Below are 25317 nucleotides of genomic sequence, written 5' to 3' on the forward strand. Positions count from 1 at the left end.
GTGGTACATGACTCTTACAGAATTATGGTTTTCTCAGGGTATATGCTCAGTAGCGGGATTCCTGGGTCATATGGTAGTTCTATTTTTAGTTTTTTAAGGAACCTCCATACTGTTTTCCATAGTGGTTGTATCAATTTACATTCCCACCAACATTGTAGGAGGGTTCCCTTTCACCACACTCTTTCCAGCATTTACGGTTTCTAGCTTTTTTCATAATGGCCATTCCGACTGGTGTGAGGTGATATCTCATTGTAGTTTTGATTTGCATTTCTCTAATGATTAATGATGTTGAGAATTCTTTCATGTGTTTGTTGGCAATCTGTATATCTTCTTTGGAGAAATGTCTGTTTATGTCTTCTGCCCGTTTTTGGATTGGGTTGTTTGTTTTTTTGACATTGAGCTGCGAGAGCTGCTTGTAAATTTTGGAGATTAATCCTTTGTCTGTTGCTTCATTTGCAAATATTTTCTCCCATTCTGAGGGTTGTCTTTTCATCTTGTTTATGGTTTCCAGTTTCATAGGTCCCATTTGTTTATTTTTGGTTTGTTTTTTTTTCCATTTCTCTAGGAGGTGGGTCAAAAAGGATCTTGCTGTGATTTATGTCATAGAGTGTTCTGCCTATGTTTTCCTGTAAGAGTTTTATCGTGTCTGGCCTTACATTTAGGTCTTTAACCCATTCTGAATTTATTTTTGTATATGATGTTAGGGAGTGTTCTATTTTTATTCTTTTACATGTAGCTGTCCAGTTTTCACAGCACCACTTATTGAAGAGGCTGTCTTTTCTCCATTGTATATTCTTGCCTCCTTTATCAAAAATAAGGTGACCATATGTGCATGGGTTTATCTCTGGGCTTTCTATCCTGTTCCATTGATCTATATTTCTGTTTTTGTGCCAGTATCATACTGTCTTGATTACTGTAGCTTTGTAGTATAGTCTGAAGTCAGGGAGCCTGATTCCTCCAGCTCCGTTTTTCTTTCTCAGGATTGCTTTTGCTATTCAGGGTCTTTTGTGTTTCTATAAAAATTGTGAAATTTTTTGTTCTAGTTCTGTGAAAAAGGCCCGTGGTAGTTTGATAGGGATTGCATTGAATTTGTAGATTGCCTTGGGTAGTATAGTCATTTTCACAATGTTGATTCTTCCAATCCAAGAACATGGTATATCTCTCCATCTGTTTCTATCATCTTTAATTTCTTTCATCAGTGTCTTATAGTTTTCTGCATACAGGTCTTTTGTCCCCTTAGGTAGGTTTATTCCTAGATATTTTGTTCTTTTCATTGCAATGGTAAATGGGAGTGTTTCCTTAATTTCACTTTCAGATTTTTCATCATTAGTGTGTAGGAATGCAAGAAATTTCTGTGCATTAATTTTGTATCCTGCTACTTTACCAAACTCATTGATTAGCTCTAGTAGTTTTCTGGTAGCATCTTTAGGATTCTCTATGTATAGTATCAAGTCATCTGCAAACAGTGACAGCTTTACTTCTTTACCGATTTGGATTCCTTTTCTTTTTCTTCTCTGATTGCTGTGGCTAAAACTTCCAAAACTATGTTGAATAATAGTGGTGAGAGTGGGCAATCTTCTCTTGTTCCTGATCTTAGTGGAAATGGTTTCAGTTTTTCACCACTGAGGATGTCGGCTGTGGATTTGTCATATTCTTTATTATGTTGAGGTAAGTTCCCTCTATGCCTACATTCTGGAGGGTGTTTATCACAAATGGGTGTTGAATTTTGTCGAAAGCTTTTTCTGCATCTATTGAGATTATCATATGGTTTGTATTATTCAATTTGTTAATATGGTGTATGACATTGATTGATTTGCATATATTGAAGAATCCTTGCATTCCTGGGATACACCCCACTTGATTATGGTCTATGATCCTTTTAATGTGCTGTTGGCTTTTCTTTGCTAGTAATTTGTTTAGGATTTTGCATCTATGTTCATCAGTGATATTGGCCTGTAGTTTTCTTTCTTTGTGACATCCTTGTCTGGTTTTGGTGTCAGGGTGATGGTGGCCTGTAGAATGAGTTTGGGAGTGTTCCTCCCTCTGCTATATTTTGGAAGTGTTTGAGAAGGATAGGTGTTAGCTCTTCTCTAAATGTTTGATAGAATTTGCCTATGAAGCCATCTGGTCCTGGGCTTTTGTTTGTTGAAAGGTTTTAATCACAGTTTCCATTTCAGTGCTTGTGATTGGTCTGTTTGTATTTTCTATTTCTTCCTGGTTCAGTCTCGGAAGTTTGGGCTTTTCTACGAATCTGTCCATTTCTTTCAGGTTGTCCATTTTATTGGCATATAGTTGTTTGTAGTAATCTCTCATGATCCTTTGTATTTCTGCAGTGTCAGTTGTTACTTCTCCTTTTTCATTTCTAATTCTAGTGATTTGGGATTTCTCCCTTTTTTTCTTGTTGAGTCTGGCTAATGGTTTATCAATTTTTGTTATCTTCTCAAGGAAACAGCTTTTAGTTTTAGGTTTTTTTTTTTTTTTTTTTTTTTTTTGCGGTACGTGGGCCTCTCACTGCTGTGGCCTCTCCCATTGTGGAGCACAGGCTCCGGATGCGCAGGCCCAGTGGCCATGGCTCACGGGCCCAGCCGCTCCACGGCATGTGGGATCTTCCCGGACCGGGGCACAAACCCGTGTCCCCTGCATTGGCAGGCAGACTCTCAACGACTGCGCCACCAGGGAAACCCCAGCTTTTAGTTTTACTGATCTTTTCTATTGTTTGCTTCATTTCTTTTTCATTTATTTCTGATCTGATCTTTATGATTTCTTTCCTTTGGCTAACTTTGGGGATTTTTTGTTCTTCTTTCTCTAATTGCTTTAGGTGTAAGGTTAAGTTGTTTATTTGAGATATTTCTTGTTTCTTAAAGTAAGATTGTATTGCTATAATCTTCTCTCTTAGAACTGCTTTTGCTGCATCCCATAGGTTTTGGGTCATCGTGTTTTCATTGTCATTTGTTTCTAGGTATTTTTTGATTTCCTCTTTGATTTCTTCAGGGATCTCTTGGTTATTAAGTAGTGTACTGTTTAGCCTCCATGTGTTTGTATTTTTTACAGATTTTTTTCCTGTAATTTTTATCTAGTCTTACAGCATTGTTGTCGGAAAAAACACTTGATAGGATTTCAATTTTCTTAAATTTACCAAGGCTTGATTTGTGACCCAAGATATGATCTATCCTGGAGAATGTTCCATGAGCACTTGAGAAGAAAGTGTATTCTGTTGTGTTTGGGTGGAATGTCCTGTAAATATCAATTAAGTTCATCTTGTTTAATGTATCATTTAAATAAGTGTTTACTTATTTATTTTCATTTTGGATGATCTATCCACTGGTGAAAGTGGGTTGTTAAAGTCCCCTACTATGATTGTGTTACTGTCGATTTCCCCTTTTATGGCTATTAGCATTTGCCTTATGTATTGAGGTGCTCTTATGCTAGGTGCATAAATATTTACAATTATTATATCTTCTTCTTGGATCGATCCCTTGATCATTATGTAGTGTCCTTCTTTGTCTCTTGTAATAGTCTTTGTTTTAAAGTCTATTTTGTCTGATATGAGAATTGCTATTCCAGCTTTCTTTTGATTTCCATTTGCATGGAATATATTTTTCCATCCCCTCACTTTCAGTCTGTATATGTCCCTAGGTCTGAAGTGGGTCTCTTGTAGACAGCATACATACGGGTCTTGTTTTTGTATCCATTCATCCAGTCTATGTCTTTTGGTTGGAACATTTAATCCATTTACATTTAAGGTAATTATCGATATGTATGTTCCTGTTACCATTTTCTTAATTGTTTTGGGTTTGTTATTGTAGGTCTTTTCCTTCTGTTGTGTTTCTTGCCTAGAGAAGTTCCTTTAGCATTTGTTGTAAAGCAGGTTTGGTGGTGCTGAATTCTCTTAACTTTTGCTTGTCTGTAAAGGTTTTAATTTCTCTGTCGAATCTGAATGAGATCTTTGCTGGGTAGAGTAATCTTGGTGTAGGTTTTTCCCTTTCATCACTTTAAATATGTCCTGCCACTCCCTTCTGGCTTGCAGACTTTCTGTGGAAAGATCAGCTGTTAACGTTATGGGGATTCCCTTGTATGTTATTTGTTGTTTCCCCTTGCTGCTTTTAATATGTTTTCTTTGTATTTAATTTTTGATAGTTTGATTAATATGTGTCTTGTTGTGTTTCTCCTTGGATTTATCCTGTATGGGACTCTCTGCACTTCCTGGGCTTGATTAGCTATTTCCTTTCCCATATTAGGAAAGTTTTCAACTATAATCTCTTCAAATATTTTCTCAGTCCCTTTCTTTTTGTCTTCTTCTTCTGGGACCCCTATAATTCGAATGTTTGTGCATTTAATGCTGTCCAAGATGTCTCTGAGACTGTCCTCAATTCTTTTCATTCTTTTTTCTTTATTGTGCTCTGCAGTTGTTATTTCCACTGTTTTGTCTTCCAGGTCACTTATCCGTTTTTCTGCCTCAGTTATTCTGCTATTGATTCCTTCTAGAGAATTTTTAATTTCATTTATTGTGTTGTTCATCAGTGTTTGTTCTTTAGTTCTTCTAGTTCCTTGTTAACGTTTCTTGTATTTTCTCCATTCTATTTCCAAGATTTTGGATCATCTTTACTATCATTATTCTGAATTCTTTTTCTGATAGACTGCCATATCCTCTTCATTTGTTTGGTCTGGTGGGTTTTTACCTTGCTCCTTCATCTGATGTGTGTTTCTCTGTCTTCTCATTTTGCTTACCTTACTGTGTTTGGGGTCTCCTTTTTGCAGGCTGCAGGTTCGTAGTTCCCATTGTTTTTAGTGTCTGCCCCCAGTGGCTAAGGTTGGTTCAGTGGGTTGTATAGGTTTCCTGGTGGAGGGGACTAGTGCCTGTGTTCTGGTCAATGAGGCTGGATCTTGTCTTTCTGGTGGGCAGCTCCGCATCTGGTGGTGTGTTTTGCGGTGTCTGTGACCTTATTATGATTTTAGGCAGCCTTTCTGCTAGTGCATGTGGTTGTGTTCCTGTCTTGCTAGTTGTTTGGCATAGGGTGTCCAGCACTGTAGCTTGCTGGTCGTTGAGTGGAGCTGAGTCTTGGCGTTGAGATGGAGATCTCTGGGAGATGTTTGCCATTTGATATTATGTGGACCTGGGAGGCCTCTGGTGGACCAATGTCCTGAGCTCGGCTCTCCCACCTCAGAGGCACAGGCCTGATGCCCGGCTGGAGCACCAAGACCCTGTCATCCACACGGCTCAGAATAAAAGGGAGAAAAAAAGAAAGAAAGAGAAAAATAAAATAAAGTAAATTAAAATAAATTTAATAAAATAAAAAAATTATTAAAAATAAAAAAATTTTTAAAGTAATTTAAAAAAAGAAAGAAGAGAGCAACCAAACCAAAAAACAAATCCACCAATGTTAACAAGCACTAAAAACTATATTAAAAAAAAAAAGACATATAGAACCCAGGACAAATGGTAAAAGCAAAGCTATACAGACAAAATCACACACAGAAGCATACACATACACACTCACAGAAAGAGAAAAAGGGAAAAATATATATACATTGTTGCTCCCAAAGTCCACCGCCTCAATTTGGGATGATTCCTTGTCTATTCAGGTATTCCACCGATGCAGGGTACATCAAGTTGACTGTGGAGATTTAATCTGCTGCTGCTGAGGCTGCTGGCAGAGATTTCCCTTTCTCTTCTTGGTTCGCACAGCTCCTGGGGTTCAGCTTTGGATTTGGCCCTGCCGCTACGTGTAGGTCACCTGAGGGCATCTGTTCTTCGCTCAGACAGGATGGGGTTAAAGGAGCTGCTGATTCGGGGGCTCTGGCTCACTCAGGCCGGGGGGAGGGAGGGATACAAAGTGCGAGGCGAGCCTGCGGTGGCAGAGGCTGGCATAACATTGTGCCGGCATGACATTGTACCAGCCTGAGGCGTGCCGTGTGTTCTCCCGGGGAAGCTGTCCCTGGGTCATGGGACCCTGGATGTGGCGGGCTGCACAGGCTCCCATGAGGGGAGGTGTGGACAGTGACCTGTGCTCGCACACAGACTTCTTGGTGGCAGCAGCAGCAGCCTTAGCGTCTCATGCCCGTCTCTGGGGTCCACGCTGTTAGCTGCGGCTCATGCCCATCTCTGGAGCTCATTTAGTCAGAGCTCTTAATCCCCTCTCCTCTGGCACCGTGAAACAAAGAGGCAAGAAAAAGTCTCTTGTCTCTTCGGCAGGTCCGGACTTTTTTCCGGACTCCCTCCCCGCTAGCTGTGGCACACTAGCCCCTTCAGGCTGTGTTCACGCAACCAACCCCAGTCCTCTCCCTGGGGTCTGACCTCCAAAGCCCGAGCCTCAGCTCCCAGCCCCCGCCCGCCCTGGCAGGTGAACAGATAAGCTTCTCGGGCTGGTGAGTGCCGGTCGGCACCGATCCTCTGTGCGGGAATCTCTCCGCTTTGCCCTCGGTACCCCTGTTGCTGCACTCCATGGCTCTGAAGCTTCCCCCCTCTGCCACCCACAGTCTCCGCCCGTGAAGCGGCTTCCTAGTGTGTGGAAACCTTTCCTCCTTCACAGCTCCCTCCCACTGGTGCAGGTCCTGTCCCTATTCTTTTGTCTCTGTTTTTTCTTTTTCCCTTTTGCCCTACCCAGGTACGTGGGGAGTTTCTTGCCTTTGGGGAGGTCTGAGGTCTTCTGCCAGCATTCAGTAGGTTTTCTGTAAGGGTTGTTCCACATGTAGATGTATTTCTGATGCATTTGTGGGGAAGAAGGTGATCTCCACTTCCTACTCTTCTGCCATCTTGAAGCTCCTCCTTCAATAATCACTTTAAACATTACTGGTCTAAAGTAATACTTAAAAGAGGCTATCAGAGTGGATAAAAAACAGGACCAAACTATATGTTGTCTATAAAAACAAACCACTTTAAATATTAAGACACATATAGATTAAAACTAAATGGATGGGGAAAGACGTACCATGCTAATATTAATGAAAAGAAAGTAGGATTAACTCTATTAATTTCTGAGACAGGAGACTTCAGAGCAGGGAAAATTATCAGGGATAAAGCAAGAAATCACATATGATAAAAGGGTCACTTCTCCAAGAAGATATAACAATCCTTACTGTGTATGCATCTATCAATAGTGTCAAAATATATAAGGCAAAAACTGATAGAAATTTGAGGAGAAATAAATGAATCCACTATTATAATTAGTGACTTTAGTAATTGGCAGATCCAGCAGGCAGAAAATCAGTAAGGACTTAGTTGAACTGAACAGTGCCTTCAATCAGCTGAATATAATTGACATCTATGGACTGCTTCAACAACAGCAGAATACACAGTCTTCTCAAGCTCACATGGAACATTTATCAAGATAGACCACATTCTAGGCCATAAAACATACCTTAACAAATTTAAAGAACAGAAATCATAAAAAGTGTGCTCTCAAATCACAGTAAAATTAGGCTAGAAATCAACAACAGACAGAAAGCTGGAAAATTCTCAAATGCTTGAGATTAAACAATACACTTCTAAGTAACGCCAGGGTCAAAGAAATTTTAAGAGATATTTTTAAATATTTTGAACTAATGAAAATAATAAAAATTATAACAGAAATCAGTGAAATTTAAAACAAGAAATTAATAGAGAAAAATCAATGAAACCAAAATCTGGTTCTTTGAAAAGATTAATAAAATGATAAACTTCTAGCAAGGCCAGCTAAGAATAAAAGAAAGAAGATACAAATTACTAATACCAGAAATGGAATAGGGGCCATCACCACAATTTCATGGATATTAAAAAGGATAATAAAAAATATTATTAACAACTCTATGTCCACAACATTGAAGAAATGGAATAATTTCTTGAAAGACAATCTACTGCTTAAAAATCTAACTTCTAAAATCAAGAATAAGAAACAAACAACCTGAATAAGAAAATTGCCAAAAGATCTAGACAGACACATCATCAAAGAAGATATACAGATAGAAAATAAGCAAATGAAAGGATGCTCAACATCATATGTTATTAGGGAATTGCTAATTAAAACAATAGTTAGATACCACTATCACCCTATTAGAATGGCTAAAATCCATAACACTGACAACACCAAATACTGACAAGGACGTGGAGCAAAAGGAATTCTCATTCACTGCTGGTGGGAATGCAAAATTGCACAGCCATTTTGGAAGACAGTTTGGCAGTTTCTTGCAAAGCTAAACATGCTTTTACCGTACAATCTAGCAATCATGCTCCTTGGTATTTACCCAAATAAGTTGAAAACTTATGTCCCTACAAAAATGAATGTTTACAGTAGCATTATTCATAATTGTCAAAACTTGCAAGCAGCCAAGACATCCTTTGTTAGATGAATGGCTAAACAAACTGTGGTATATCCATACAATGGGCTATTATACAGTGATTTTAAAAAATGAGCCCTCAGGCCATAAAAAGACATGGAGGAACCCAGTATACATATTTCAGAGTAAAAGAAACCAAGTCTGAAAGACTATGTACTATATGACTCCAACTTTGTAACATTCTGAAAAAGGCAAAACTATGGAGACAGAAAAAGATCAGTAGTTGCCAGGGGTTGGGTGAAGGAGGAAGGGCTGAATAGGTGGAGCATTGGGGAATTTGGGGGCAGTGAAATTATACCATCAATACTGATTCATCAATTGTAACAAATGTACTATACTAATGCATGATGTTAATAACATGAAGAACTCTGATTAGGGGGCAATATATGGGAACTATCTGTACTTCCCATTCAAATTTTCTGTAAATGTAAAACTTTTCTAAAAAATAGAGTCTATTAATTTAAAAAAAGAGAGAGTTAGAATATGACAAGGATTTGAATCCTGCCACTTATAATTTGTGTGGACTTCAGCTCTTACATTCTAGAGATTCATTTTTCTCATCAGAAAATAAAGATAATAATATTAACCTCCTAGTATTGTTTTGGGATTGAGTGAGCTAGCACATGAAAAGCTCCAGAGAGAGCCTGGCACACAGTAGGCATTCAGCATTTATTAACTCTTTACCCTTTTCTTTCTTTTGTGGATATTAGTACTTAGTAGTTACTAAATGTTGCAGGACAGAATGGGGCAAGAAATTCCAGGAGCAGTGCAGAATCAAAAGTATAGCTGAAGCAGAAAATCATCTAACAAGGAGATCAACCTTTGGCATTGTAAAGAAGCAAAGCTCATATTTCCTTCTAATCTTCAAGTACAATATATTGAGCTTTACAACCAGAAGCAGCCTCTTTTCTTTAGATAATACAAGCTGAAACCCCATGTTCAGAACATGATCTTTGTTTCACTGGCCTCCTTTACAGGCTCCAATTTCACAAATTCCATAGAGTACTTCATTTTCATGAATTTTCTCAAAAGTGAAGCCCATTTAATTTTGCTTCTCCAAACTTAATTGAAAAGCATTGCTTCCCATAATGCCTGCTTGCTCCTCTTTCCCCAAATTTCTGCAACTATAAGAACTCAGAATTGCCCACAGCCACTGGTTGTTGTACAATATTTTCCCTGCTCTGATGTTCTGCTGCATGGGCTGGGTTTCTGGCTTGTCCTAGACTCTGATTTTGCCTCTCAGATTGAGTGTAAGGGTTTGAGGTTGGAGATAGAGACTGGAAGATTAGGAAGGGTCTTGGGAATTGTATTAAGCCAATAAATCAAGTAATGTGTGTGATTTAAAAATACAAAGGTAGTTACTATCAAAAATATATAATCAACTAAAAGTGGACGGTAGCAGTAAGAAAAGGCCAAGAGCTTATACTGGTTTCATCTTTATTCACAGTAGGCAGTCAATAGGTGTTACACAGAGGGTCAAATATGTCACATAAATAATAATTATAAAGGTAATTATTAGAACAAAAACATAAACTCTAAATTATCAGGCATTATATACACGTACAAAACATTACAGGCAATATAATGAAAAATTATAAAAAAGAAAATCAATATAACGGAAAACATAATATGATAATATATTGGATGAAAACTAAACATTTATGTCACATAACTAAAAGTAAGTTGATTAACTCCTCATTGAAAGAAAAGAATCTCAAACTGAATCATAAAACAAATCCTAATTATATTTTCAAATTCAGGAGATATACCTAAGATAAAATAACTCATAAAAATTGAAAATTAAAGGACGAGCAAAGGCCTATCTGGCAAATGTGAAGAGAATGATAAAGGATACAATCCACCTCGATGATCTCATCATTAGGAATACCTATTAATCAAACAACATTGTACCAAAATAATTAAAGCAAAAATTACAGGAAACAGAGACAATAGAGACACTTTAATTACAGGAGATTTCAATTCCAATATCTCAGTCCATGACATAGCAAGTGAATAAGAAATAAGTTTGTCAATAGAATACATAAATAATATAAATAATAGGTAGTTACAAGTGTTTTGCATGGAATTAAGTTTCATGACTTCACATTCTTTTTACATACCCATAAAACACTGGAGTTAACTGGACATTTTTTAGGGCACAAATAAAACCTTAGTCAATTTAAGAAAGTTAAATGATAGAAATAAATAAGAAGTATAAATATCATACAGGGGGCCTCCCTGGTGGCGCAAGTGGTTGAGAGTCCGCCTGCCGATGCAGGGGATACGGGTTCGTGCCCCGGTCTGGGAGGATCCCATATGCCGCGGAGCGGCTGGGCCCGTGAGCCATGGCCGCTGGGCCTGCGCGTCCGGAGCCTGTGTTCCGCAACGGGAGAGGCCACAACAGTGAGAGGCCTACATACCGCAAAAAGAAAAAAAAAAAAAAAAAAAAAAATCATACAGAACTGGTAAACAAAAGCAAATGAATTCATTGGCTGTTGGAAACAAGCCAATTCAGTAAGGTGACTGGTGACAAAATTAATATGATGAAATAAATAGGCTGCTTATATAAAAGCAGTAATCAATTAGAAAATGTAATAGAAGAAAAGACTCTATTGAAAATGACAATAAAAAGATAAAGTACTTAAGAAAAAATTATGAAGAAGTATTTAAGTTCTATTATATATTTTTAAAAAATAAAATGTTGTCAGGGCACATAAAAAGAGGATAAGAAGACAAAGCATTATAAAGATGCCAATTTTCTTTAATGCAATCTATTTGATAGGATCTCAATTAAAATGTCATCTGAGTTTTACTGTAATACAGAAGAACTGATCATAAAGATCTAATAAATTTGATTCTAGAAAGATAAAAAAAATTCTGCATGGCAAAACTCACATACACACACGAAGTCAGAACCCAAATGACAAAGAAGGCAAAATATTTGCAATATGTATTATATATAAAGGTCTAATTTCTTTATTGTATAAAGAACTCCTATAAACTAATTTTAAAAATCAGTAATATAATGTAAGCCCAGAGATCACATCAAAAGAAATCCAAGTGACTTTTACGAAAAACAACGTGCTTAATCTTACTCTTCATAAGATAAATGCAAAGGGATGTATTTTCTACCTGTAAATCAGCAAAGATTCAAATATTTGATAACAAACCTTAGCTGGAGAAGGAGAAGAGAAGCAGGCCTCATACCTTACTGGTGAGGGTATAAATCAATACATCCCCAATGAAGAGCAATTTGGCAATATCTCTCAAAATTCCAAAGATATATCACTTGATCAAGTAACTACTTTTGGAAATTTATTCTACAGCTACGCTTGTACATGTATAAAATGACATGTACCCAAATAGAATCAACATAAGATTGCTGGTATTAGCAGAAGATTGAAATGAACTACATGTTCAGGAATTGGTACCAGTTAAAGAAATTATTGGCAATCCAATCCGTTCAATGGAAGCATATCTAGCTCTTTATAAATGAAGTAGCGGAAATGAGTGATGTGGAAATAGCTCCAAGATGTGTGTGTGTGTGTGTGTGTGCGCGCACGCGCGTGCCCATGCACGTGTTACCGACCAGGGTTCTTGGCCTCCTTAATCAATAGAAATTGATCAGAGACCAGACAAGAAATTCAGGCGAGGCTTTACTGGGGCCCCTGCTGCAGCAGGGAGGAGCGAGAACAAATAACAGGTTCCCTTGCTCACCTGCTCTCTTGGTGGGGGGGCAAGCTGGTTCCTTATATGGGCTGAGGGTAGGGGTGTGTCCAGGGGGTCTGGCTGGAAGGGTGGCTTAGGTGGGTTGCCACACTTCTGTGGTGCTGTGTGCAGGGGGCATGCGCAGTACCCTGCTTTTGCTCCTGACCCCCTGCTTTTGCTCCCGGCTCTTCAGAAGTGGCAGTTGGGCTTTTGGGGTTTTTTTGTGTCTTGTTGTCCATAATTTTCCCCAGCTGCACATGCATGCAGTTATTTTTAGTAGCTTACAGTTTTTTTGTATTTTGTTGCTCGAAGAGAGATTTGTCCAGGTGCAAGCACTGCAGCACTGCAGCAAAGGGTCCCAGGTCCCAGACTTATCTTATTCCCCCAAGAGACTCTACACCCTTATTTTTAATTGGTAAGGGGCCAAAGGTCTCTTCTTCTCAAACTTCTTCCTACTGGACAGGGGCCGCAGACCCTAGCCTACCCCAGAGGTGTAGAAGTCCCTCACTGACTGTTCCAAGAAACTGTAGGGACCCGGGCCACTCTCTGCTGGAGTGGGTTGAATTCCTTGAGCCATCATGAGCCTTACTTCAAACTGTTGGAGCCAAGAAGACACAAACTTAACCAGAAGGTTAAACAAACAAGGGCTAAAAAGGGGAAGAACAACAATAGCCATTAAAGGGCCCAGAAAGGGAAGGAACCAGGTTAACTTTGGGCTTCCTTAACTGTTGACCAGGCAGTGGATGCGATATCGCCCCTGCCAAAATTGTGAAGCTGCTCTGCCCGGGGGCGTATATCTCCTTCATATTAACTTCTACCTGTCCTGTCTCGTTGACCCGGGTGCAGCAGGAAGTATTAGTTATCACACAAACTATCTGTCGATGGGGCCTGTCTTTTGAATAGGCATCTCAGGTTTTCCACTGGCTCACAGGTGTATTGTTCTTCTGTTGTGACCTGTGAAGGTAAAAGCTTTAGTCTAGACAAATGTACCCAACTAGATATCCCTTGCAGTCTGACAGCAGTGAGGGTAGCTAAAATTACTTTACAGGGGCCCTTCCATCTTGGCAATAGTTGGTCTTCAGGGAACCCCTCTTTCCAGGTTTTAAGAAGAACTTGGTCCCCGGGGTTTATTTGTGAAGGAACTGCTCCTTCCTCTGTGTGTTTAGTGGGAGCCAGCAGTGCCTTGTGGGCATAGTCCTGGATTGCCTTCTGAACTTGTCCTAGATTAAGAATATATCTCAGGGCCTGGTTCACGTCCTCATCCAGTAGAACATCAGTAGTAAGAAAAGGCCCCCCATAGGTCATTTCAAATGGGCTAAGCCTCAGGTCACTCCTCGGGGCTCCACAGACCCTGAGGAGTGCAATAAGAAGCAAGTTGGTCCAGGGTACATGAGTTTCTTGGCAGGGCTTTGCTAAGGTTTTCTTTAAAGTATGGTTCATTTTCTCTACCTTCCCTGAAGACTGGGGGTGCCAAGAGGTGTGTGGCATGTAGCCTATCCCTAGGGCTGTTGTGAGCCCCTGTATGATTTTGTCTATAAAAGAGGGCCGTTATCGCTCTGGAGGGGCATTGGAAGTCCAAACTGAGGAATTCTTTCTTTTTTTAAAAAAGACTTACAGACTTCCATGGCCTTTTCAGATTGGGTGGGGAAGGCTACAACCCATGTCACAGGAGTATCAACAAACACCAGAAGGTATTTATATCCTGATCATGGGGGCATTTGGGGTGAAATCTAACTGCCAGTCTTCCCCTGGGCTTGTCCCCTCGGCACTGAATTGACCTGAGTAATGAAGGGGGAATTGGATGGGCCTATGGGTTATTATGGGCCCATAAACCACAGGCAAGCATTACTTGTTTTACTGTCCTTTTAAGCCCCATCTATGAAAAAGCCTTTTGCATCAAGTCCCATAATGCCTCCCTCCCATAGTGGGTGGCATCATTTAAGCTCTTAGTGAGTTTCCACTGTTGAGCCTCAGGGATTAGAACCTTAACCTCCTTTTTATACCAGCCTGTGCTTCCTTTCTCATAGTCCCATTTCTCAGCATTTTCTTGTTCCTATGGGGAATACTGGGGAAGGCTAGGGAGTTCAGGGGGCCAGCCACTAGGGCTATAACTTGCTCAGGCTCCTGCGGTCGAGCTGCCTATTTTGCAATTTGATTAGCTTTGCTGTTCCCTTGGATCACTAAAGATCCATCCCTCTGATGGCCCCTACAGTGGGTTACTGCCACCTGGGTCGGGAGCTGCACTGCTTCTAAAAGAGCCAGAATCAAATCTGTGTTTTATGGGGGAATTTCTAGCGATTAACATTTCTTCTTTCTTTCCAAATGGTGGCATGAACTTATAGCACGTGGAACCCATACTTAGAGTCAGTAAAAATATTTAATTTCTTATCCTTCCCTGATTGCAAAGCTCTCATTAGTGCAATTAGTTCAGCCTTCTGGGCTGATGGCTGGGGTGACAAGGCCTTGGCTTCTATGACTTCGTCTAGACTAACTATGGCATACCCCGCCTTTCGGGTTCCCATTTCTACAAAACTGCTCCCATCGGTAAACCTTTGACCTCAGGGCTGTCAAGAGGCTCATCTAGAAGATCAGACCTGCTGGAGTAAGTTTGTGCTATGGTCTCTATTCACTGATGGACTAAGCTTCCACTCTTGGCCACTGGAAGCAGAGTTGCTGGGTTCAGGGTTTGACACACCTTTAAGTGAATGGCGGGGGTGTCCATTAGGAGGGCCTGCTATTTTGTTAACCATCCTCCAGTTAACCAATGATGTCTTCTGTACCTGATGAGGGGTTAACACATCTAAGTGTTGTCCCAGGCTAAGCTTGGAAGCCTCATTAACCAACAGGGCTGTGGCTGCTACTGCCCTCAGGCAGCTTGGCCATACCAGGGACACTGAGTCTAGTTGTTTTGGAAAGTTAGCCACTGGTCTCTGATCTGTTCCCAGCTTTTGGGACCCCTAGTGCTCTCCCTGACCTCTCGTGAATGTATATGGTGAAGGGCTGTCCAAATTTGGAAGCCCCAGTGCTGGTGCTTTACTCAACTCAGTCTTGAGAGTCTCAAAGGCCCCTGGTGGTCCTATTCCATTGAAGGGGTTCCCTTTCTTCTCCCTTTAGAGCCTCATATAGGGGTTTTGCTATAAGGCCATAATTTGGAATCCAGATACTATAGAACCCAGCTATCCCAAGAAAGTCTCAGAGTTGCCTCTTTGTGGTTGGAGATGGTAATGCACTAATTGCTGTTTTACGATCTATGGCCAGGGCTCATGCCCCTGTGGTCAAAACAAATCCTAAATATTGAAACTGTTGCTGTGAGATCTGAGCCTTGGTTGGAGAGACTTCATATCCCCTTTTTTCCAGAAAACTTAGGACCCTAACAGTATTTTTATCTGAATCTTTTTGGTCTCACTACTTACCAATAAATCATCAACATGTTTTTTTTTAAGATTTTTAAAAGTAAATAAAATTTACTTATTTATTTTTTTATTTTTGGCTGTGTTGGGTCTTTGTGGCTGTGCACCAGTTTTCTTTAGTTGCGGCGAGCAGGGGCTACTCTTCACTGCAGTGCACGGGTTTCTCATTGTGGTGGCTTCTCTTTTCTTGTTGTGGAGTATGGGCTCTAGGCACACGGGCTTCAGTAGTTGTGGCACATGGTCTCAGTCATTGTGGCTCGCGGGCTCTAGGGCACAGGCTCGGTAGTTGTGGTGCATGGGCTTAGTTGCTCCACGGCCTGTGGGATCTTCCCGGACCAGGGCTCGAACCCGTGTCCCTTGCATTGGCAGGCAGATTCTTAAACACTGCTCCACCAGGGAAGCCCCAAATTGTCAACATATTGTAACAGAGTTCCCTTCTTAAGGCCCAACTCCCTCAGTTCCCTTGCTAACACGTTTCCAAAAAGATGGGTGCTGTCCCAAAGGCCCTGAGGATGCACTGTCCAGCTATATTGGGTAGCCTGCAGGGTGTCAGGGTCCCTCCATTCAAAGGCAAAAGGGTATTGAGAGTCCGGATGTAGGGGAATACAGAAAAATGCATCTTTGAGGTACAAAACAGAGAAATACTGAATGCTCCCTGGCACTTGGGTGATGAGGGTGCGTGGATTTGGCACCGATGTGTGAACAGGGATGCCTGCCTCATGCACTGCTTGTAAGTCTTGCACAAACGATACTCCCCATTAGGCTTGTGAATGGGGAGGATCGGGGTGTTGCAAAGGGATTGGCAAGGCCTAATGAGTCTGTGTTTTAGGAATTTGCTGAGCAGCTGTTGGTTCCCCTCAGGGCCTCAGATTTTTAAAGGATATTGTCTTTTCCAGGGGTATTTTTCCCCAGGCCTTAACCTTACTTTTATTGAGGGAAGACGTTCTGCCCTTCTTGGCACTGAGGTATCCCAAAATGCAGGATCTACTCATTCTCTAATTTCTTGGGGGATGTCTTGGGGAATATTTTGATGACCAGCAGGTGGGTCACCTGGGGCTATCAATAGATGCATTCTGTTTGAATTCTCTATCTCCTTGGGCTTCACTGTGTCCTAAGAATACACTGGCTCCTAATTTATTTAGCAAATCTCTTCAGAGGAGGGGGACAGGGCATTCTGGCATATACAAAAGAGAGTGAGTAATAATAATGGACCTGATTCCGCAGGCAAGGGGAGACGTAAATCGCCCTGCCTTTGGTTGTCCATCAAATCCCTTCACAATACAGTCATGATTGGAGAGGGGTCCAGCTGGCCAAGTCAGAACAGAGCAGGTGGCCCCAGCAGCTACAAGAAATTTGGTTTTCCTACCTGCCAAATTGAGGGTGACCCGGGGCGCCACTGGAGTGATGAGGATGGATCGAGTGGGATATGGAGCTGGGCAGGCGCTTGGGCCCCATCAGTCAGCGTGCGGGCATCTCTCATCTGAGAGATTTGCAAGGAACTGGGGCCAGCTGGCATTGCCTCTCGGGTATCCCACAGGAGGGCGCTCAGGACATTCTCCCCTCCAGTGCCCCCTCAAGGGGCACTGACAAAAGGCAGATTGGTTCAGGCCCAGGCAGCTTCTTTGGTGGTCTGTCCAGCCTTCTTGGCCCTCCAGGGTCCTCTCGAGGTGGTGGGTGGATTAGAGCAGCCAAAAGCTGCGTTTTCTTTATTAGCCTCTTATACTTATTGACCACCTCCATTAAGTCTCAGTTGTTATAGATCTTGAAGGCCTCCTCTACCAAGGTTGACAACGGGGTTTGGAGCCCAGCCTCAAGCTTTTGTAATTTTCTCCTGCTATCAGGAGTAGCCTGGCTGATAAAATGCATAGGCAACAGTGTCCTCCCCTCCGCGGACCTAAGGTCTGTATTGGTGTACTTCCTGAATGCTTCTGTCACTCGGTTCAGGAAGACTGCCGGGTTTTCATCTTTTTCCTGTGTAACCTCTTGGACTTTATCATAATTTACAGGCTTCACCATGCACCTTTTCATTCCTTCTGATAGACTAGTAATGTAATGTCTCATCCTAGCCTGGAGATCTTCCTATTCCCAGGGCGGGTCATGTTCTGGGATTCCATCCCTACCTGCCGGATAAATTGTCGATGGTGTGGATTGGTGACCAGTAGGCCATCTGTGTGTTCCCTGGCCTTTCTCAGTATATGCTCCTTTTCATCCAGGGTGGAACAGTGGGCTAGAATAACCATGATGTCCTGCCAAGTGAGAGAGAATGTCAACCCCAGCCTGATAAATTTGTCCCTAAACTTGTCAGGGTTCTCTGTGAATCTGCCAGACTTCTCCTTACAGATTCCTAAGTCTCCCATTGAGAAGGGGACATGCACTCTAGTAATCTCTCCATTCCCAATAGCTACTTCCCAAAGGGCGTAAAGACCTTGTGGGGCAGAGATGGGGGCTAACTTTGAACCTGATCCTAGGTGACAGGAAGTTCCACTACAAGTTACCCTGGAGGGACCCTCCTCGGGCAAGAGAGGATATAAAGGGACATAGGGAGGCAGAGTTTGGGATTGGTCAGAGGCACCGGGAGAAGTAGGTGGCTCCAGGGAAGTAGGTGGGGCTTGGTTTCCCTCCTGAGAGCTGGGGAAGGTTAGAAGGGGATCACCTAAAACATCGGGAGTGTTTTCTGATTCCTCAGGCTTTTGATTACAGGAGCCGCATAGAACGGGGTTTTGGTAAAGGACCATTAACGCTTGAATGTAGGGAACCTCAGTCCATTTTCCCATCTTGCGACAGTACAGATCCAATTGCAAGATGGTATTATAATTTAGAGACCTATTTTCAGGCCATTTTTCTCCATTCCCCAACTTATATGAGGGCCAGTCAATGTTACAGTAGAGTTTAAGTTTTTCTCTTTTCAGCACATCTGTTTTGAAAAATTTCCAATTTTTAAGGATACGCTTCAGAGGTGCTTCTTCTGGTTTAGAAGAGGATCCTCCCATGTTGAGTAACCTGCAACCGAGAAAGAGTGCTCCTAGAAATGATTTCCAGCATCCTGGAAACATTTACTGGGGGGCTTTTGTCCTATAATGTTTCCCTATGCTGGGGGTATTTCTAGAGATTGAGCATCTATAAAACCTAGGATGTTGGCTGCTTGGAAGTGGCCAGCCCAATATGTAACCTGTAACAGTGTCTGGGCTGCCAAGGCTTGAAGTGAAGAGGGTCCTAGATGTGCAAAAAGGAACTCCTGGAGGAATTGGAGTCGGGAATTGGAAAATGCCACGGGGGTCAGGACCTGAGGGCCTAGAGGTGGGAGTATTCCCACAGGAGATTTTTTTTTTTTTTTTGGACATAGAGTAAGGTGTGAGATTGGCGGCTATCCCCTATCTGTCTGGCAGCTATCATAAAATTGGGGAGAGCCTGATGATTCCATCTGACACAGGCAACAGCAAGTTTTCACAATGTGTCCCATGTAATTTAACATACCAAATGAACCTGATTAGTTTAGGATCTCTCTTTGTGATGCTCCAGGGCCCCCTTGAAGCATCCCAAAATTAACTGGAAGTCAAAAGAACTTTAATTAGAATTTGATATTTGGGAAGCCTGTCAAAATGTTCAGAAAGTTTTAAAACACCCGGTCAGATAGGATCATAGGTAGCTGTGAAATAGTACTTATGCCTTGAGCTAAGGTGAAAAAAGATTTCAAAAGTAAATACAGATCACTTAAAGGCACAGGAACTCACAAGATCTGTTATAAAAAGCAGCATTCCAGGAAAACTTTGTTCTCTTATGAGAGAGAGAAACCAAATCCAGTCTTGCATCAGCCTACTCTTAATAAAAACCATTTTTCTAATTAAATTAATCCAACCTTAGAAAGTCCTGACCACATAAAAAATTCTTTTTCCAATATTCCTTTTCCGCAAACCTTCTGCAGCTTTCTGTAGCCATATTATCCTGTCCCTTATTCTTTCCATTCAGAAATAACCAGTTCCAGGACAAAAAGTCACCTTTTTCCTTTTAACAAAATATATTTCCATTCCTCATACCTTCTTTTTTGAAAACACACATCCTACTTTCCTTAAGCAACCATGAACTGTCTTTTTTTTTTTTTTTACATCTTTATTGGAGTATAATTGCTTTACAATGGTGTGTTAGTTTCTGCTTTATAACAAAGTGAATCAGTTATACATTGTTCCCATATCCCCTCCCTCTTGCGTCTCCCTCCCACCCTCCCTATCCCCCCCGAGGTGGTCACAAAGCACCCAGCTGATCTCCCTGTGCTATGCGGCTGCTTCCCACTAGCTATCTATTTTACGTTTGGTAGTTGAACTGTCTTTTATATTAGCATTCCCTGATTGGAATATCCCATAACCTCTAGAAACATGTATCTTCCCAAAGCACAAGTTCTTTCCTTAATGTGGCTCAAGATGTGTCAAATAAACCCCAATATCTTTAGCTTCCCTCTCACAAGAAAACAAAAGTGGTAGTAGTAAATTTAGACCTGCTTAGCAGTTAATGTTCGAGTATTTTGTTTTACTTGAAATGGCCTGGATATGCAATGGATTCCTATCATTTAACTTAATTTAGTTTCAAGTTACCAAAATTTGGAGAGACTATTTTAGATAGACATTTCGAAAACATAATTATTCCTATAGAGTTAACCAAAAAGCTCTTATCCCAGTTATATTTACTTAAAAGGTTAATCACATTAGGCAATTTTCCTTGTTGACAGATTTGATAACAGAAACGATATGTACTTATTGACTTGCAGTAATCTTAGGTACAATGAATGTATTGTACTTAGTGTTGATGACTCTAAAGACAGGTCTGTATTAATTAAACCCACAAAATTAAGCCAAAAAAGCCAATTTCTACAGAACTAGAGATCTCATAGTTTTCCCACTTGAATTAAAAGTGGCCCTTTATTCCCTCAGTCCGGGGGATTACAGATGAATCAGGTAGTTCCTGAGAGCCCAGGCAGAATAGTTACATTGCAAAGGCAGAGGAGAGAGATGCAAACCCCTCTCCTTTCCTTTTTGTTCTTTAAAATCCCACTAAGTAAATCAAGGCTGGAGTCACAGGCAATGTGAGCTGTGTTTGTATTTCAAGTCTTAAGTACTGCACTGTGCCCCACGATGTCAGCAGAGACTTGCCAGAGCAGCTGGACAGAACTACATCACAAACAAAGATGCCAATGCCAAAACTTAAAGACACGAACAAGGAGTCTTCAGGATGAAGGGGATGGGATTGTAGGGGTGAGGAGGCAAAGGGAGAAGGGACAGAAAAGACTGAAAAAGAGAAAAAGGCAGAAAGAGAGAGATTGCTGTTTCAATCCACCCCCTGTGGGTGTCTATCCAGGCACCAACCTGTGTGCTTCCAGAAAGGGCCAGCAAAGGAGCGAGCACCCTGTCCACTGCCCACTGGTGTGATCAAGCCCAAGAAACCAGTCAGTTGTACGTCATCTGTGGGACTCTAACCCACAGGTGGGACTCTCACCCAGGCATACACCAGTATATAGAAATCTGCCGCTTCAGCCCATTCCCACCAGGACTTCTCTTAGGGGCAGGAAAATAAAGCTGAGAATATTGGGATGATCAGACTTCCAGCCACTACATGATATGAGGTTTGAACCTCTATCACTCTCTTAAATCTCAGGTCAGGGAGAGCCTGCTGGACCAGGATCTGCAGGGTGTCAGGCAAGCCTCTCCCACCTCTGCTTGTCACCTGTCAAGGTGAGCCATTGCCGGCCAGAGGGAGCAGGTCTCACAAGCTGAGAGGAGTGATGCTGTAGCTGTCCGACATCCACTCTCTCGGAAGGATAGGTTAGAAGTAGGAGAGGACAGAGAGGAGAAGTAGAGAGTTTTCAGGAGAGGGAAAGGGATGGTGAGGGAAAAAAGAACAAAGGAGAGGGGGAAAGTGTTGCCTGAATGAGGGTACTAAGGCCCACAGGGGCCAGGTACGGCAGACATACCAAACGTGGTGATGTTGAAACAAGAGGTTCAGGAGGCTGCTTGCTACCCACAGGGAATCTGCGTTCAGTGGTCCTGGAGGTGCTCAGGGTCTCTCCTGGGAAGGGGACAATTGTCCTTTCGTGGTTGCCACCAAGTATGTTAACTGACCAGTGTTCTTGGCCCCCTTAATCAGTAGAAATTGATCAGAGGCCAGACAACAAATTCAAGCAAGGCTTTATTGGGGTGAGCGAGAACAAATAACAGGTTCCCTTGCTTGCTCGCTCCCTGAGTGGCGGTGAGTTTGTTCCTTATAAGGGGTGAGGGTAGGAGTGTGTCCAGGGGTCGGGCCAGAGGGGTAGATTAGATGGTTTGCCCACCCCTTTGTGGTGTTGTGTTCAGGGGACATGCACAGTACCCTGCTTTTGCTCCCAACCCCGTGCTTTTGCTCCTGGCTCTTCAGAAGTGGCCGTTGGGCTTTTTGGTCTTTCTTGTATTTTGTTGTCCATAATTTTCCCCAGCTGCACACAGTTATTTTTAGTCCCTTATAGTTTCTTTGTATTTTGTTGCTTGACGTTTATCCAGGTGCAAGCATTGCAGCACTGCAGCAAAGGGTCCCAGGCCTGTCTCATACACACGTGTGTGTACACTCATGTGCATGCAGTATTTACACACACACACCGAGCACTGAGGTATAATATAGTATATGTGGTGTATTTCCAGTTGTGTAAAAAACACAAGGAAAAGAGTATGCATGACATGTGCTTGTGAGATTCAGAGCAGTGGTTGTCTCTAAGGAGAAGAACAATGAGGTTAGAGTATAGACTTAGGAGAGAAACTTGGCATTACACACTTTTCTATAACTTTGAATTTTGTACTGTGTGTATACATTACTAACGAAAAAAACATATTGACTCAAACTTTTAAAAAATGTTTAACATCTGAAATAAAAATCTGAATTCATACTTGCTAAGTGAGACAGAGCTATGCTTGTAGGTCCAGTCCCTGAAAAGAGCCAACTGCTGACTTTTATAGGGACTGTATTTGATCCAGTCATTAGAAATACGATTTGACAGCTCTCCTTCCTCCACCAACCATATTCATCGGGCCCCTAAACCTGTTGAAGCTTTCTGTTGCTTTGTAGACCACAGTAAAGCTCTGTGGAAAAGTATCACATAGCCTGGAGTGGAAGCAGGTGGGCCCTTAGGAAACTAGTGAAGATTTCCAAGGCAGAGGTGATGAAGTTGGCTAAGGTGACACCAGTACAGCAGAGGGGTGGGGTCAATACTAAGAATTTGCGAAAGGATTGGATGTGGAGGGTGAGGGAAGGGAGGAGTCAAGGATATCTCTAAGGTGTTGTTGCTTTTAAATAAACTTTAGTTTTCAGAACAGTTTTAGATTCACAGAAATATTAAGAAGATAGTACAGAGTTCTGTTATACCCCACACCCAGTTTCCTCTGTCACTAAAACATCTTACATCAGTATGGTGCCTTTGTCACAATTAATGAACCAATACTGTTATATTATTAACTAAAGTCATGCTTTTATTTGGATTTCCTTAGTTTTTACCTAATGTCCTTTTTCAGTTCCAAGATCTCATCCAGGATACTTCTGAGAGACTGAATATAAAAATGGACAATGGCCAGACCACATATAAAAATAGAACTCTGACCTGCAACCTATAGCAACCTGCCCAGGAAGCCAAATAGTAACCCCTGCAGCAATCAGCCCCAAATGGCCAAGAGTTGATTAATAACTGTCAGCTTCCAATTTAAGACCAACCAGAGAAAAGCCAAATATGTCCTCCTAACCAATCACATAGAATATTGGGCTTCTAGATAGCTCACCTACAGCTTCCTCATGCCACAGCCGCTAATCAGGGCATACCTGAAGCCTTCCCTTCTTTCCCCTAAAAGCTTTTCTACCGCACTGCCTGCCTTTGAGTTTCTGCCAAACCAAAGTGGTAAGGGCTGACTCCCTTGCAAGCTCTGAGTAAAGAGCCTTTTCTTGTTCTCCTTTGGGTGGCCTTTGTTTCCGTACCACATTACATTTAGTTGGCGTTGTGTCCTTAGACTCCTCTTGCCTGTAATAGTTTCTCAGACTTTCCTTACTTTTGATGAGCCTGACAGTTCTGAGGAATAGTGGTCAGGGATGTTGTAGAATATATCTTTATTCTCACCATCCCTCAGGATTATGGGTCTTGGGGAGGAAGACTACAGAGGAAAGTGCCATTTTCATCACATCATATCGAGGGCAGATTCTATCAATATGACTTACCACTGTTGATGTTGACTCTGATCCAAGGTGTTATTTTACCAGAGCAGATGGAAAAGCAGAATTGCCATTTACTGAGCAGGAAGAGTGTAAGTGGAATGGGGTTATTTTGGAAACATCAAGAGTTTTAATTAGCCTCCTGATGAGACTCCAAGTTAAAGCTATTAAATAGTTTAGAGTTTAGGAGAGAATTTATGGTTGGACATATAAATGGGGGAATCTCTGGAATATAGATGGTTTTTCAAGCCATGGACTAGTAACTAAAAATTGAAAAAGGGGTGCAAGAAATAAGTACTGGATCATTTCAATAGGAAGTTTTAATGCAAATGAGAACAGTATTGGTTTTTACTTTCCCTGTTAAAAATCTTAATCTCTTTTTCCATTATTACTTACTTTAAGTAAAATCTTCTAATAGCTCACCATTAACTATGATATTTTCTGTGCTATTTTGCAGATGCCCATTATGAGGTTAAAGATGCCTTCTAATTCTAGTTAACCAAGAGTTATCATGAATAAGAGTTGAACTTTATCAAATGCTTTTTTCCATATCTATGGGTGTTATCAGATTCATTTTCTTTTAAAATTTATTAAATCATCAGTACATTCATCTGAAATGGAACCACTCTTGCATTCCTGGGGGAAAAAACCTAGTTAATCACAATGTATATCAATATCATCATCGTCATCATCATCATTGTATCCTCCTCAATTCCATCTTCTAACATTTCATGTAGGACTTTTCATCTATGTTGGTAAGCCAATGTCTTATCAGTTCCTTTTCTTGTGTTGTTAGGAAGCCAACCATAATTAACGTCCAGTACGGAAATCACTTAGCTATCCTTCACTTGTCAGGGGAAGAAATTGAAGCGCAGAGAAGGTAACTTCAGAGTTGCACTGCTAATTAATGGCAGTATTAGATTTCTAAGCTAGTGCATTTTCCACCTTATCCTGATGACCTGCTCAGCAGCAGTTCTAAGAGAAGTGCAAGTGGGAAGACACCAAATGGCTGTGTACATGCAGTTGGGTTGGTATGTGGTATGTGAACTGGAGTCATTAATCTCCTAGGCTGTCTTCCCAAAATTTCAATTCTAAGCCTTAGAGAAAATGTTGAATTGCCAAAAGAATGAATACAAGTTCTGAGTTTTAAACATCGTTTGAAAATGAATGTGCTTGTAAGAACAACTGTGTTATATTTCTTTTTCTTTTCTAAACTATGATGTAAAACCTAGAGGGGAAAAGTGGAGTGTTCTGTAAATCCAAAGACTTGAGAATCAATAATACTACAGGTATAAATATTTAGGAGTTATTATGCTTTGGGAACACTTAGTTAAAATTATGCAAACTAAATTTTGTAAGAAAAAAAAAGTCTAGAGAAAAATTAGAATCCTTTGTAATATGTTCCTGCATATTATCAGTGTGTTTTTTGTTTTTTTTCTTGTTTTTGCCAGAGAACTCATTTCAGTTGCATGGTTTCTTGTTCAAAGTAAAATTTCAAATTTTCCAAAGGAAGCATATTTGCTCAGCCACCTACATGATTATTTTTAGCAAAATCATATTTAGGGGAGAAAAAAAAACATGATTATAAGTACTTTTGGCAATGTGTGTTCTACACATGGGTCTTCATAGAAAGTTCAAATCAATTCAAAAAAGTTCATAGAATACTCACTCTATATAA

The sequence above is a fragment of the Mesoplodon densirostris genome, chromosome 3, assembly GCF_025265405.1.
Source record: "Mesoplodon densirostris isolate mMesDen1 chromosome 3, mMesDen1 primary haplotype, whole genome shotgun sequence".
Taxonomy (NCBI): Eukaryota; Metazoa; Chordata; class Mammalia; order Artiodactyla; family Ziphiidae; genus Mesoplodon; species Mesoplodon densirostris.